The following is a 13,464-nucleotide window of genomic DNA, read 5'->3' as shown; positions in this document are numbered from 1 at the left end:
ACAGTTCTGTCCGTTCCCTTGTTAGACCAGTCAATAAAGACACTAAAAATCGAAAATTTAATTTTAATTACAAGTTTTCAAACTTTGATGGAATTTTGGGTGAGTTGAAATAACAATAAATCTTATTTTGCAATCATCCCTGAGGTCCGAAACATGCTAAACATTGCAAAAAAGGCGTTAATTTATTATAACTACGAAAAAAATTGCAAAAATTCTGCAAACTGAAAGCAATGTCTATAGTTATATTTTCCACAATGTGTTAGATTTGCAACCTATTTCGAGGCACACAACATTGAAATTTATTGTAAAATAACGTTTTTATTTATAACTTAAAAGAAAAAATTGCAAAAATGCTGCATACTGATAGAATAACTTTTACAACTGCCTCTAACAGTTGTACCAATTTGCAAGCTTCTGTGTTGCATGCAACATATTGTTTTTTAATTAATGGTGGAACAATTGTTCATTTGATCATCATATTACGAAAAAAATGCAAAAGTTTTGCAAATTAGTTGCAAACGTTGAGATTATTTTTCGTCACAAGCTGGTAAGTTTGCAATCTCGGACAAGGTTTGCAACTTTGAAAAATGAGCAACAATTATTATTTTGCATTTTTTGCAAGCGTGAAAAAATTGCAAAAGTTTTGCAAATTTTAGAGAGTGCTTCAAATGCCTTCTCCCATCCGAATATAAATTTGCAACCTTCTACTAGTTACGCAAATTATTGCAAGTTATCACTGACTAATTTTGTGTTATAAAATTAGTGTAAAAGTGTTGTAAATCCATGGAAACAAATTAAAAATACATTCACACATGATGTCGAATTTGCAACCTTCTACCTATCACGAAAAATATTCAAGTCAGATATATACTGAGGAAAACCTCCTCGCCAAAAATTAGTCAAGGTAGACTTCGTCTTCAATATTTATTTTACTACAATTATTTTTGATTGTTTTAGCGCGCCTTTCGGCGCTGAGGAAAAAGTGTGTTACAATCTTCTCTCCCTATAGGAGATATGAGGTTCGTTAAGGTGACTAATATCGGACCGTATTTCTCTTGAGGTTCCTCTTCTGTTGAAGATTCTGGTGGTTCCTTTAGTGGAGGTGTCTCCAGGCGAGTTTTCTTCGCTGCAGGTTGTTCAGGAAGAGCCGTTTGTGTGGCGGCCTCCTGGTGAGTCTGAGTCGATGAAGAATCTTGGTTCAGGGAAATCAATCGGGATCAGCTTCCAAGGGAAGTATTCTGTAGATCTCTCTTGCTCTAACATCTGACAGATCTTCGCTCTAGTTGGAGCAAGTACTACATTTGCTCATTGAGCGAAGAGACGTCGATTCGTCCCTTCTTATATATTGTCTGATTAGTCATCTTAATTGCGAGTTAATTCATAATGCGACGTCTGTCGGCAGGAAGAATTTCCTCTATTTGTTTTCTAAATTCAGAATACATGTGCGGCTGTCAATTGTCGACGGTCATAGCCTTGTCAATGATCACAGCCGCCACATATACGTTACATTCTCAATACCATGTGGCTCCGATGATTGCTTTGCCACTGTGTATAGGCCCAGTCCTCTACGTGTGTGGTGCGCAACAATAAAAAAGTAGGTGGACCTTTTTTTTCACTTCTCTCCTCTTGAGGGTACACATTTTAGACTCACTCAGGTCTTTGTTGTCCATGGAAGAAAACATTAGAAATCGTTACACGAACAGCATTATTCTTATTGGTAGATTAAGCATGGAAAATTTCCATGAAAATGTTTATTTTATTTGTGGTAAAAACTTACAAAGTAAAGCTATTGATGACGTAAAAGAAACAGGAATCAGTTCTTTAGTTAATAGTGTAACAAATCGCACCTATCCGGCGACCAACGACCGCGGCCGGTCTGGCCGACCACCCGCCGGACCGTGATACGGGCATCAGCCCGCGATAAAACCTTAAGATTAGGCGACCGAGACAACGACCGTCTCGATGACCTCGCGCCTCCCGCCAGCATCTGGCTCAGCGAGAGATGGAGGACGGAGAAGTCCGAAGACCCCCGAGGGTCCACGAGCCTCCACCGACAGCGGTATAAAAGGCCGCCTCGACGGAGGAAGAGTCACTTCTCGTTTACCCGGTGCCCGAGCTTTCCCCGATCCGCCAAGACACCACGAGAAGAACGAACGTAGACTAGGGTAGAGCGTGCTCCGCCTTAGCCGAGAGTTCTCGGCTACGTTCGTAAAGGAAACACTTCCTAGACTCCGAACCAGCAAGCCGAGGGTGGAGTGTTCTCCGCCTTCGCCAAGGGTTCTTGGCCGCCGGTTCCATCCTCTCCTTACACGGTATAAAGCAAACGGGGTAGAGTGTTCTCCGCCTCGCCCGAGTCTTCTCGGGATACCGTGACCGATTCGCCAAAACCCGACCCGTTTTCGGAGAAACGCGATCACGCGCGCCACACACTACAGAACGGCCCGAGACGATCACGCGCTCACCTCGAGGCCCCGCCGCTACCGCGTCTCGTCAGCTCGCTCGACCGCACAGCTGACGCCCGAGCACGCGCGCACCGCCGCCAAAACGATATCGCGTCGCGAAACATTGTAAATAGTTGTAAATAGATGTACAGATACCTTTTGTCGTAAAATATACTTAATTATCATAGAACGTACGCTTTCGCTGTTTCTACGGCCTTCCCTGCCCTAGTTCCCGACAAACCTGCCCGCGCAGGGAAACACGGCTGTTACAATAGTAGTAAAAAAAGATAGGACGGGAAGGCAGCTCTTATCGTCGGATTAAAAAATATGAGAAAGCATAAAAAATGTAGAAAGCTGTACACCAACGAGAAAAACACTAATGCATTTCTTTCTTCTTCAAAAGACCGCGTGAAGTAATTCCTGGCCCAGAAGGCAATTCATCATTGCCACCACAATTTCAGCAAAAAATGTTTATTTTGCGCAGAAGAAATAATAGGATTTTTTTGTGAAAGAGCGCAAGAAACCTCCCGGAAAACGTATTGAAATTTATAAGATTTGCAGCGCAAATGGGAAGAAAAGCATCATCAAATCTGTTAAAAAAAAGTTCAAGCATATTTTATTTAAGCATATGTATTTTTACAATTTGTTAAATTATTGATTAAAATGCGAAAATTAGTCTATAAAAAAAGTGTATATTTTTTTACGAGCTGTAATGAATACAATTACTAATGTTTTTCCGTATGTTTTGTATGAAGTTTACCTTTCCTATAAATCATGATACACGGTAGTGTCTCGCGCCAAGTGAACGCATAGCGCGAGACCACCCCATTATTATACACGAGTACGCGACTTGCGAGCAACTGAGATTATCAGATCTCAATACTCTGAACTCAATACGACTGAACTGATCGAGCTCTAACTAGACGCAATCGAAAGTTTGGGTTTGATATTTGTATAAGAAAACTGTTTTTATTTTTATTCTACATCCCAGATAGCAAAATATATGCATTCTGAGATCATATTGTACTCATATCTCTTACAAACCTGATGACAAATATAGACACAGATGTGGGCTCATATGCTGCTCAGATCGCAGACATGTTATGATCCCAGATAGCACACGGACGTCCTCAGGACGTCCAGGACGGACTTCGTGGATATCCTGAAGACGTCCTGATTTTATCCCGGGACGTCCTCAGGACATCCTGAGGAATAGCAAACGAGCGCCACTTTTTAGTCCTCAGGACATCCTGAGGACAGTCTATCGGACATCCTGAGGACAGTCCATCGGACGTCCTGAGGATACCATAGGATTTCCTCAGGACATCCTCAGGAATAGCAAACAATGACCACTTTTTATCAGATTTTTTAGATTTTTTTTTTTAGGATTTTTGATAAATGTATTGATTTTTTATAAGAAACTTATAAGAAATTTTTTGAAATGTTTCTCAGAAAAATTTAAAAAATAAAAAATTCCGATTAATTTAGAAAATTTTTTAAATATTTCTAAGTATTTTTAACAGTTTTTGAGAATTGAAAAAAAACTTTAACAAAAAATTAAAAGTTCTAATTATTTCTACGATAATTTTGTAAGAGGAAGAAGACTGTAACATGTTTTAGCGACAGTTGTACCTGTTAAAGCATGTTTAATCTCTGTACCCGAGAAAACGGTCACCCATCCAAGTATCAACCATCGCCGACGATGCTTGACTTCGAAGACCATACGCATCCTAACGCTTCGTGATGATCCATGAGTACTTCTTGTTTATGCCAACATATTTGTTATAGATCATTACAATAGATGTTGTCAGAAGGATGAAACATATATAGTTAACTTATATTTTTATAAATAAATATAAAGTTTTACAGTTTTTTAAAGTCATTTTTACATATGCGCGCGAAATAGCATGTGGAATAACTTATTAAAAAACTGTTTTTGCGCCGTTTGTATAAAATAAAATTAAAAAATTATTTAATGTCATCTTTTATAATTTTTTAGTATTGTTAATATGCCATATTGTTTCAATAAGTGTAGACATTCAATCTGACTTTAAAGTCAACATTTTTACACATTTGATTTTGCAATACATTCTAGAAATACATACGATATTCAAAGATTTCTCACTTGCTATATTAATTTACGTTTTTTTTTCAAAAATTATTATACGTCCAGGATGTCCTGAATACTATTTTGGGAAAGTCCTGAGGACTTTCGTAGGATGTCCTGAGGACTCTCTTAGGACGTCCTAAGGACTGTCTTGGGATGTCCTGAGGATTGTTTTAGAATGTCCTGAGGACTGTCTTAGGATGTCCTGAAGACTTTCAGGATATCATTCTTAGAACATTCTGTGCTATCTAAAATGTCTGGTATTTATACAGTCATTATATTTAAGTTTATCTTCAGACATTTTGTAGCTAATGAAACTCTTTATACAATATTTTAAGAATAACGTTTTCAGCTAGAATACATATATCCTCAGGACATCCCAAGGATGTCCTCAAGACATGAGTAAAATTTCAATTTATATTAATACTATTACAGAATTTAACATTCTAAACTTACTTTAGAAGTCAAATTTATACATAAAATATTTACAATAATACAACTATTATATCCTGACAAGATCCCAGGACATCCCGGGACATATTCAGGATGATCCTGAGGACGTCCTGTGCTATCTGGGCTATCTTTAAAATTTTGCAAAAAACTACATAAATGAGTACATACATGATGTTCAAACTAATATTGCATATTATATGTTATATGACGTTTATAATATGACAGCAATATATGTTTGCATTTATTGCGATCTATGAGTTCATTTTATGATAATTATGTACCTGTTGTTAGATTAGGCTAATTTTTAGGTTTGGATATAAAATTTAATAAATTTTATTATAAAAGAAATTCATTTATTATATAGTTTTGCATACATTAATAACATAAAATTAGTTATAATTTTTATAACATTGCATGTAATCTTATTAAAAAATTCTTCTATAAAATTAGTTATAATTTTTATAACATTGCACATGTAATTTTATTAAAAAATTTTTCTATAAAATTACAAAATTATTAAATATGCCATTTAAATATGCAATATATGAATATGTTATTTGAATAGTACATTTTCAATTTTTTTCCTCCATTTGTTTAAATAAACAGAATATTCCTGTGTGATTCTAAACAAGTGGTTAACTCCAACTTCACAAAAAATGGAATTATACCACTACAACGGCTTGAAATATATTATATAGGATGTGTAAAACAGAAAATGTTGCGGTAATGTGTGATTACATCTAACGGTCAGTTTACAAGCGTATATCTATCTAAAGAATAGTGCTATACACATATAATAGAGTAAAGTTCTTGTAATATATATAACAGCTTTGGCAAATTCACAGCAGATGCCGTTATCGTCATATAAATCATTTACTTCCTAGGGCAAGCTGTAAAATAAAAATAAATCTGCATTAAAAATAAGCAAATTTAAGAAAAATTAAGAAACTTAAAATATAATCACGCATGTATATAAGTTATGTAATTAAAGTCTTGATTTTATATGTGATATATATACATATAAGTATGGATATAAGAATGTATACATTATACATAGCAAATTTTAAAGAAAATAACTACTTACGTATAAAGTTTTGTGTAGCTCAGTATTTTTTTTTTACATTTGCAGTATTACATCAATAAACATATATATAACTCGCTGTATGAAATCGACTTTTCAATTCGATTCTTTGTAATATATAAGTTACTCCACTCAACAAATGTTACCTTCTGCAACTCTATTTTATGAATGGGACAGAATACAAATCATTTACTTCCTAGGGCAAGCTGTAAAATAAAAATAAATCTGCATTAAAAATAAGCAAATTCAAGAAAAATTAAGAAATTTAAAATATAATCACGCATGTATATAAGTTATGTAATTAAAGTCATGATTTTATATGTGATATATATATAAGTATGGATATAAGAATGTATACATTATACATAGCAAATTTTAAAGAAAATAACTACTTACGTATAAAGTTTTGTGTAACTCAGTATTTTTTTTTTACATTTGCAGTATTACATCAATAAACATATATATAACTCGCTGTATAAAATCGACTTTTCAATTCGATTCTTTGTAATATATAAGTTACTCCACTCAACAAATGTTACCTTCTGCATCTCTATTTTATGAATGGGACAGAATACAAATAATTTACTTCCTAGGGCAAGCTGTAAAATAAAAATAAATCTGCATTAAAAATAAGCAAATTTAAGAAAAATTAAGAGATTCTAAATATAATCACACATTATACTTGTATATAAATTATATAATTAAAAGTATCGTTTGTTTTGTTTGTTCTGGGTCTACTCGGAGTAAACCCAAGCAGATTAATGCACTCTAATAGGTTGGCGTCATTGGAATCAACCTATTAGAGTGCATTAGTCTGCTTGGGTTTGCTCCGAGTAGACCCAGAACAGACAAAATAAACAAGGCTAAAGTTTTGATTTTATATTTAATATATATATATATATATATATATATATATATATATATATATAAAATAAGTATGGATATAGGAATTTATACATATTTATAAGCAGATTTTAAAGAAAATACCTGTACTTTCATATAAAGTTTTGTGTAACCGAACGACTGTATAATTGATGCTGCATGGCAGCAAATCTGATGTATAACAAGAATGGAGCACGAGGACGATCGAATTATCGACCACGATTGCACAAAATGTCGGCGGCGAAGCCGCGTGCCCGCGTTATAAAATGGATGGAGCACACGCCGGCACGAGGACGATCGAACTATCGACGATTGCACGCAATAACGGTGGCGAAGCGGCGTGCCCGATCGCGTTATACGATGAACGGAGCGCGAGCCGGCACGAGGACGATCGAACTGTCGGCGGCGAAGCCGCGTGCCCGCGTTATAAGATGGACGGAACACACGCTGGCATGAGAACGATCGAACATATCGACGATTACACAAAAAAACTAAGCAATTACACGCAATGACGGCGGTGGACGGTGGTGAACGATTCGAGTGATGAAACAGCGTGCCTCGGCACACTAGCGCGGCAAGCGTCACGTTCAACGCGCGATATCCAATGAGCGTCAGCTTTGTCATAAATGTCGCTTGCCGACCAATTATCGATGTAGTAGCCGCTGCGCGCGCAGATAACAGCTATACAAGATATCTGAAGTCGAAGTTAAATATTTTATTTAATTTTATTAATATTTTATTTAATTTTATTAATATTATTAATTTTATTAATATTTTATTTAATATTATTAATTACACATTAAAATTTTATTACATTTATTACATTTTTTTTCCTGTATTTAACAATGTTTTATTTTCTTTTTCTATTTTTTTAACATGAAAACTTTTCATATTATGCAAAATAAAAGATCAGGCGCTTGAGCTCAGTAATATATAATAATGACGAAATACTGAATATACAAAACTTATAATACATGATAATTAATTATTGCACTCAGTATGTGATCATCATGAGTTTACAAGTGTCATCAGTATATGTTCTCACACTTGTCCTCATATGAATGTTAATTTGTACTCATGATATGTATCATCATAATATGATTACAAGATGTATATCACATTTCCATCAACATCAGAAGATCATATTATGATGAAATCTGATCATCACGCATTGCTATCTGGAATGCTCTATGAGTGGAAATATTGTCACGCAAAGACCGAATTTCAAATTTTTCATTTAAGATACGTCGTCGTCACTTTTTATTCTTTGTCCAGTACATAAAATCAACACTAGAGGGCACTAATATTTATCTGTGACTAGAGTTCCTATAAGAAGAGTTAGGACAATGTGGTGACGATTTTTGATTGGTTGCCTTTATCCGCCATATGTAACAGCCAAGCAACCGCGAATTTTAAAAATAATATTTATAAAAAGAAATAATAAATAAGAAAAAAGTTCTATACAACCTCTACACAGATTTAGCACTATATTTTGTATATATCTAACAATGTTATATATGTATATTTAAGTAAATAAATGATTTATTGATTAATAAATCATAATATTGATAAATATATTAATGGTTTAACTTACGATAAATTGTTTAATTTACAATTCTTAACCGAATTCTAAACGATTTAAACAAAATTACATAATAAAAGTTATAATGCCAAAGTGTGTAGCTCAAAAATATTTCAATTTATCCTCAAAGCTTTTTAAAATGTGCTATTTTACATTAAAAGACGAAGAAAAATTTACTCTTTGGGTACTTAATATGAAATAAAACAACTGGACATTACATAAATTTTCAACATTATGCAAAGTAAAAAAAGAATCTTAAGATATCGATAAATTAATAAATATTCTTAGCAATCGCAAAAAAAAATTACTACATGAGACATAATAGATAAAGTGCAATGATTTTAATATCATACAATACAATAAATATATGTAAATATATGGATTTTATTTCATTATATATAGTAGTTAAATTTGTGACTTGTTAAGTTGTCAATTTAAAAGATTTACATATATTGACATTAATAATATGAAATTAACTCAATACAAAAATTTAAAATAATATTTTTACTTTAAAACTGACAAGGAAACCTCGCGAACCCGAAAATTCTGATTTTAATGAAACTTGGCATAAATGTAGAAGGGGTAAATACATGAATTTAGAAATTAAAAGTTGGTGCTTATAAACGGTTTAAAGGGTTCAAACCACCCTTCAAAAATTTTGAGTTTTTGTCTTTTCTCGATATATCTCGTAAACTAAACAAAGTATTAAAAAATGTTTTATACAAAAGTTTTACAGTATAAATACCTCTATCTAACTATGCTATTTATTTTTTCAAAAACAAATTTTTTTTTGAAAAAAAATTTTTTTGAAAAAAATAAATAGCATAGTTAAATAGAGGTATTTATGCCGTAAAACTTTTGTATGAAACATTTTTTTATATTTTGTTTAGTTTACGAGATATATCGAGAAAATGCAAAAATGTCTCAACTTTGAAGTGTGGTTTCACCCCTTCAAACCGTTTTTAAACCAAAATAAAACATTTCTGAATTAATATATTTACTCCCTCTACATTTATGCCAAGTTTCATTAAAATTAGAAAATTTTTCGTTTGGGCTTATAAACGGTTTAAAGGAGTAAAATTACCCTTTACAGGTTGAGATATTTTTACCTTTTCTCGCTATATCTCGTAAACTAAACAAAATAAAAAAAATGTTTTACACAAAAGTTTTACAGCCTAAATACCTTCATTTAACTACGCTGTTCATTTTTCAAAAAAAAATTTTTTTTAATTAAAATAAATTTTTAATAAGATTGACTTTTATGTATAAAGCATTTATAAAATAATTATACTATCTTATACAACGTTTTAATTATATCATCTATGTGTATATTATGTATGTTATATATTATCTACGTTATAATACTATACATTTATATTATCTGCATCCCTATATGTATTAGTTTTCATCTAACAGTTGCGCAATATTAGAGTAGTCACGTTGCTTTCACACAGTTCATTCTATCTACGTCACATATTTCACATTCAAGTTTTATATTCGTCATATCACGGTATACATATATCAAATATAAAATGGAAATCATGTATTAAAGTTTGATATCTTTATTAATGATGTTACGCGTCATTTTTACATCTGTATCAAGTCTAACGTGTGCTTGATCAGTACATCAGTATCACATCTAACGCGTGCTTGATTTTTTTGTTAGATTCTTTTTAATTACGCGAAGCATAATGTTACACGTAAATGTTGCGAATGTTCTTAATATGTTAATTATTTTATTTCAAATTATACATATTCCACCTATAAATGAAACAGAAATACAATTACGTGATGTGATAGAGGATATTATAACAAATGATATTATAACAGTGAATGTGACTTATCATTTGATGTACACACTGATACTGCTTTAGAATTATAAAATTATTGGGAAGTGGATTTACCTGACATAGAATATGTAATAAATGATGAGGAAGAATTTTTTTAAAATGATAATTGTGGTAGGAACTTCACCTTTCTGAAGCGACGTTGCACTCCTAAAAGAGAGTGTCGGCCTTTTATCACTTCTCCAATATTCGACAGCTTTCCTTTTATAGCTACTATTTAAAATTTTGTCTTCTGGTTCACAATTATATTCATTATCAGGTTCATAATCAACATTATCATTTTCTAAAAATTCTTCCACTTTATCTGTTACATATTCTATGTCAGGTAAATCCACTTCCAAATAATTTTGAAATTTTAAAGCAAAATGAGTGTGTACATCAAATGACAAGTCATTCACTGCATTTGTTATAATATCCTTTATCACATCACGTAATTGCATTTCTCTTTCATTTATAGGCGTTGGTGGAATATGTGTAATTTGAAATAAAATAATTAACATATTAAGAACATTTGCAACATTTACGTGTAACATTATGCTTCGCTGAATTAAAAACAATCTAACAAGAAAAATCAAGCACATGTTAGATGTGATACTGATGTACTGATCAAACACACGTTAGACTTGACACTGATGTGAAAATGACGCGTAACACCATTAATAAAGATACCAAACTTTTATTAATACGTGATTTCATATATGATACATACCGTGACATGACGAATATAAAATTTGAATGTGAAATATGTGACGTAGAGAGAATGAACACTGTGTGAAAGCAACGTGACTACTAATATTGCGCAACTGTTAGATAAAACTAATACATACAAGGATGCAGATAATATAAATGTATAGTATTATAACGTAGATAATATATAACATACATAATATACACATAAATGATATAAATAGAACGTAGTATAAGATAGTATAATTATTTTATAAATGCTATATACATAAAAGTCAATTTTATTGAAAATTTATCTTAATTTAAAAAAAAATTTTTTTTCGAAAAATAAACAGCGTAGTTAAATGGAGGTATTTATGCTGTAAAACTTTTGTATAAAACATTTTTTTATATTTTGTTTAGTTTACGAGATATATCGAGAAAAGGTAAAAATATCTCAACCTTTGAAGGGTAGTTTCACTCCTTCAAACCGTTTATAAGACCAAACAGAAAATTTTCTGATTTTAATGAAACTTGGCATAAATGTAGAGGGGGTAAATACATTAATTTAGAAATGTTTTATTTTGGTTAAAAAACGGCTTGAAGGGGTGAAAGCACGCTTCAAAGTTGAGACATTTTTGTATTTTCTCGATATCTCGTAAACTAAACAAAATATTAAAAAATGTTTCATACAAAAGTTTTACGGTATAAATACCTCTATTCAACTATCATATTTATTTTTTCCAAAAAAAAATTTAAAAAAAATTTGTTTTTGAAAAAAATTTTTTTTTAAATAAATAACATAGTTAAATAGAGGTATTTATACTGTAAAACTTTTGTATGAAACATTTTTTAATATTTTATTTAGTTTACGAGATATAGTGGAACAGTCGTGGGGTAGCGGTGAGAGTGCTAGCCATCGGAACGAAGGATCCCGAGTTCAAATCCAGCCGACGCCGATTTTTCCATCGCCTAATTCAAAAGGGAAGGCAGCCCATACCCAGAGGACCAGGACACACGCACACACACAAGGGGTCGATCCGTCGTGGCTCACACACACGGGTGGAGAATCTTTCTATTTCGTCGACGCGACAATGCGGAAGGCACACATGCCGAATTCGAGAGTAGCTAGCTCTTTCTTTATCGAGAAAAGGCAAAAACTCAAAATTTTTGAAGGGTGGTTTCAACTCTTTAAACCGTTTATAAGTACCAACTTTTAATTTCTAAATTCATGTATTCACCCCCTCTACATTTATGCCAAGTTTCATTAAACTCAGAATTTTCGGGTTCGCAAGGTGCCCTTGTGAGTGCGCGTGCGTAGATTAAACGCGATCGCATGGAGAATGCCGGAATCCGTCTCGATTGGGACGCGAAGCGAGTGGTGAGGAATACGGTAGGTTCACGGGGGGGGGATGTAGGTGGTGATAGGAAGAAAAGAGGAGGCGATGATGTCACTTACACTTAATGATTTATTTACCGCGGACGTTCAAAGCAAGGGGCGAGCCGTATCTCTTTACAATTTTACGGAAATCTTGAAATATCCTGATATTACACTGCCTATAGTCGATGCGGAGATCTTGAAGAGCCTCTAGATCGAAGCTCTCGCGAACCCGGAAATCTTGCGCGCGATCCAACGGAGATCTTGTGCACGAGGCAAAGGACGTTCGCGGGAAAGATACAGGCACCCGCACATTGATGTAATGCACTCACACATTCACACGGATACGCGAACTTAAGAAATACTTGGCAGTAGCGGAATAATTAATTGCACTATCACGACAGGAATGCTAGGGATGAAACGGAAGTGAGATCGCCGCAGCTAAGATCGGCGGATGACGGGAGCGATCTGCGGGACGATCTAATGTCGATGCTGCGCTGCGAGAGACTGATTATTTTTATTCGTCTTAAGACAATCGCGATCGCGAAGGAGAAAGAGGGGCGCCAAGGGAACTGATTTCGAGCCTTATTTGGGCATCGATTTTGACATGCCCTTTTTGAACATATTTTGCATAGTTATCACGACGCGAGAAAACGAAAGAAGCGCACGTGATGAGCTAGTGACAGCGCTGTGCGACTAGGTGCATCAAATGGGCGAACTATAACGAGCGCGATGGCTGTCAGCAGCTTTCACTACTTGCGGATAAAACAGAGCAAAAAAATGCTGAAATTTTAATAAAACTGTTTTAGTCTCAAACAAAAACGATTTGAAGTGTAAAATTTGACAATTTAAAGAAAATAAAATTTAGTGCGCATTGCTGCATATCTTCATCACGATGTGTCACCAATCTAAAGATGATAAAATCAGAGTGATCAACGTAAATTTGGCTGTATATGGCGACGGATTGTCCTAACTCTTCTTATAAGAACTCTATCTGTGACAGGTCTCTTATTAAGTGTTGATGTAT

At 33.5% G+C, this 13,464-nt stretch overlaps 1 protein-coding gene and 1 long non-coding RNA gene across 7 annotated transcripts in view; one reads left to right on the top strand and one right to left on the bottom strand.

Annotated features, from left to right (window-relative positions):
* Window positions 1-13,464, top strand: part of LOC105832304 — a 591,095-nt gene that overhangs the window by 545,996 nt on the left and 31,635 nt on the right. The window lies entirely within an intron of this gene.
* Window positions 5,586-7,781, bottom strand: LOC118644397. Its single transcript, XR_004962209.1, has 2 exons — window positions 7,070-7,781; window positions 5,586-6,681 (listed from the first exon to the last, which is right to left on the bottom strand). It is a non-coding gene; the product is annotated as an uncharacterized LOC118644397 (long non-coding RNA).

The sequence above is a fragment of the Monomorium pharaonis genome, chromosome 2 (genome assembly GCF_013373865.1).
Source record: "Monomorium pharaonis isolate MP-MQ-018 chromosome 2, ASM1337386v2, whole genome shotgun sequence".
Classification (NCBI taxonomy): Eukaryota; Metazoa; Arthropoda; class Insecta; order Hymenoptera; family Formicidae; genus Monomorium; species Monomorium pharaonis.
This window is presented reverse-complemented; position numbering and strand designations above follow the sequence as displayed.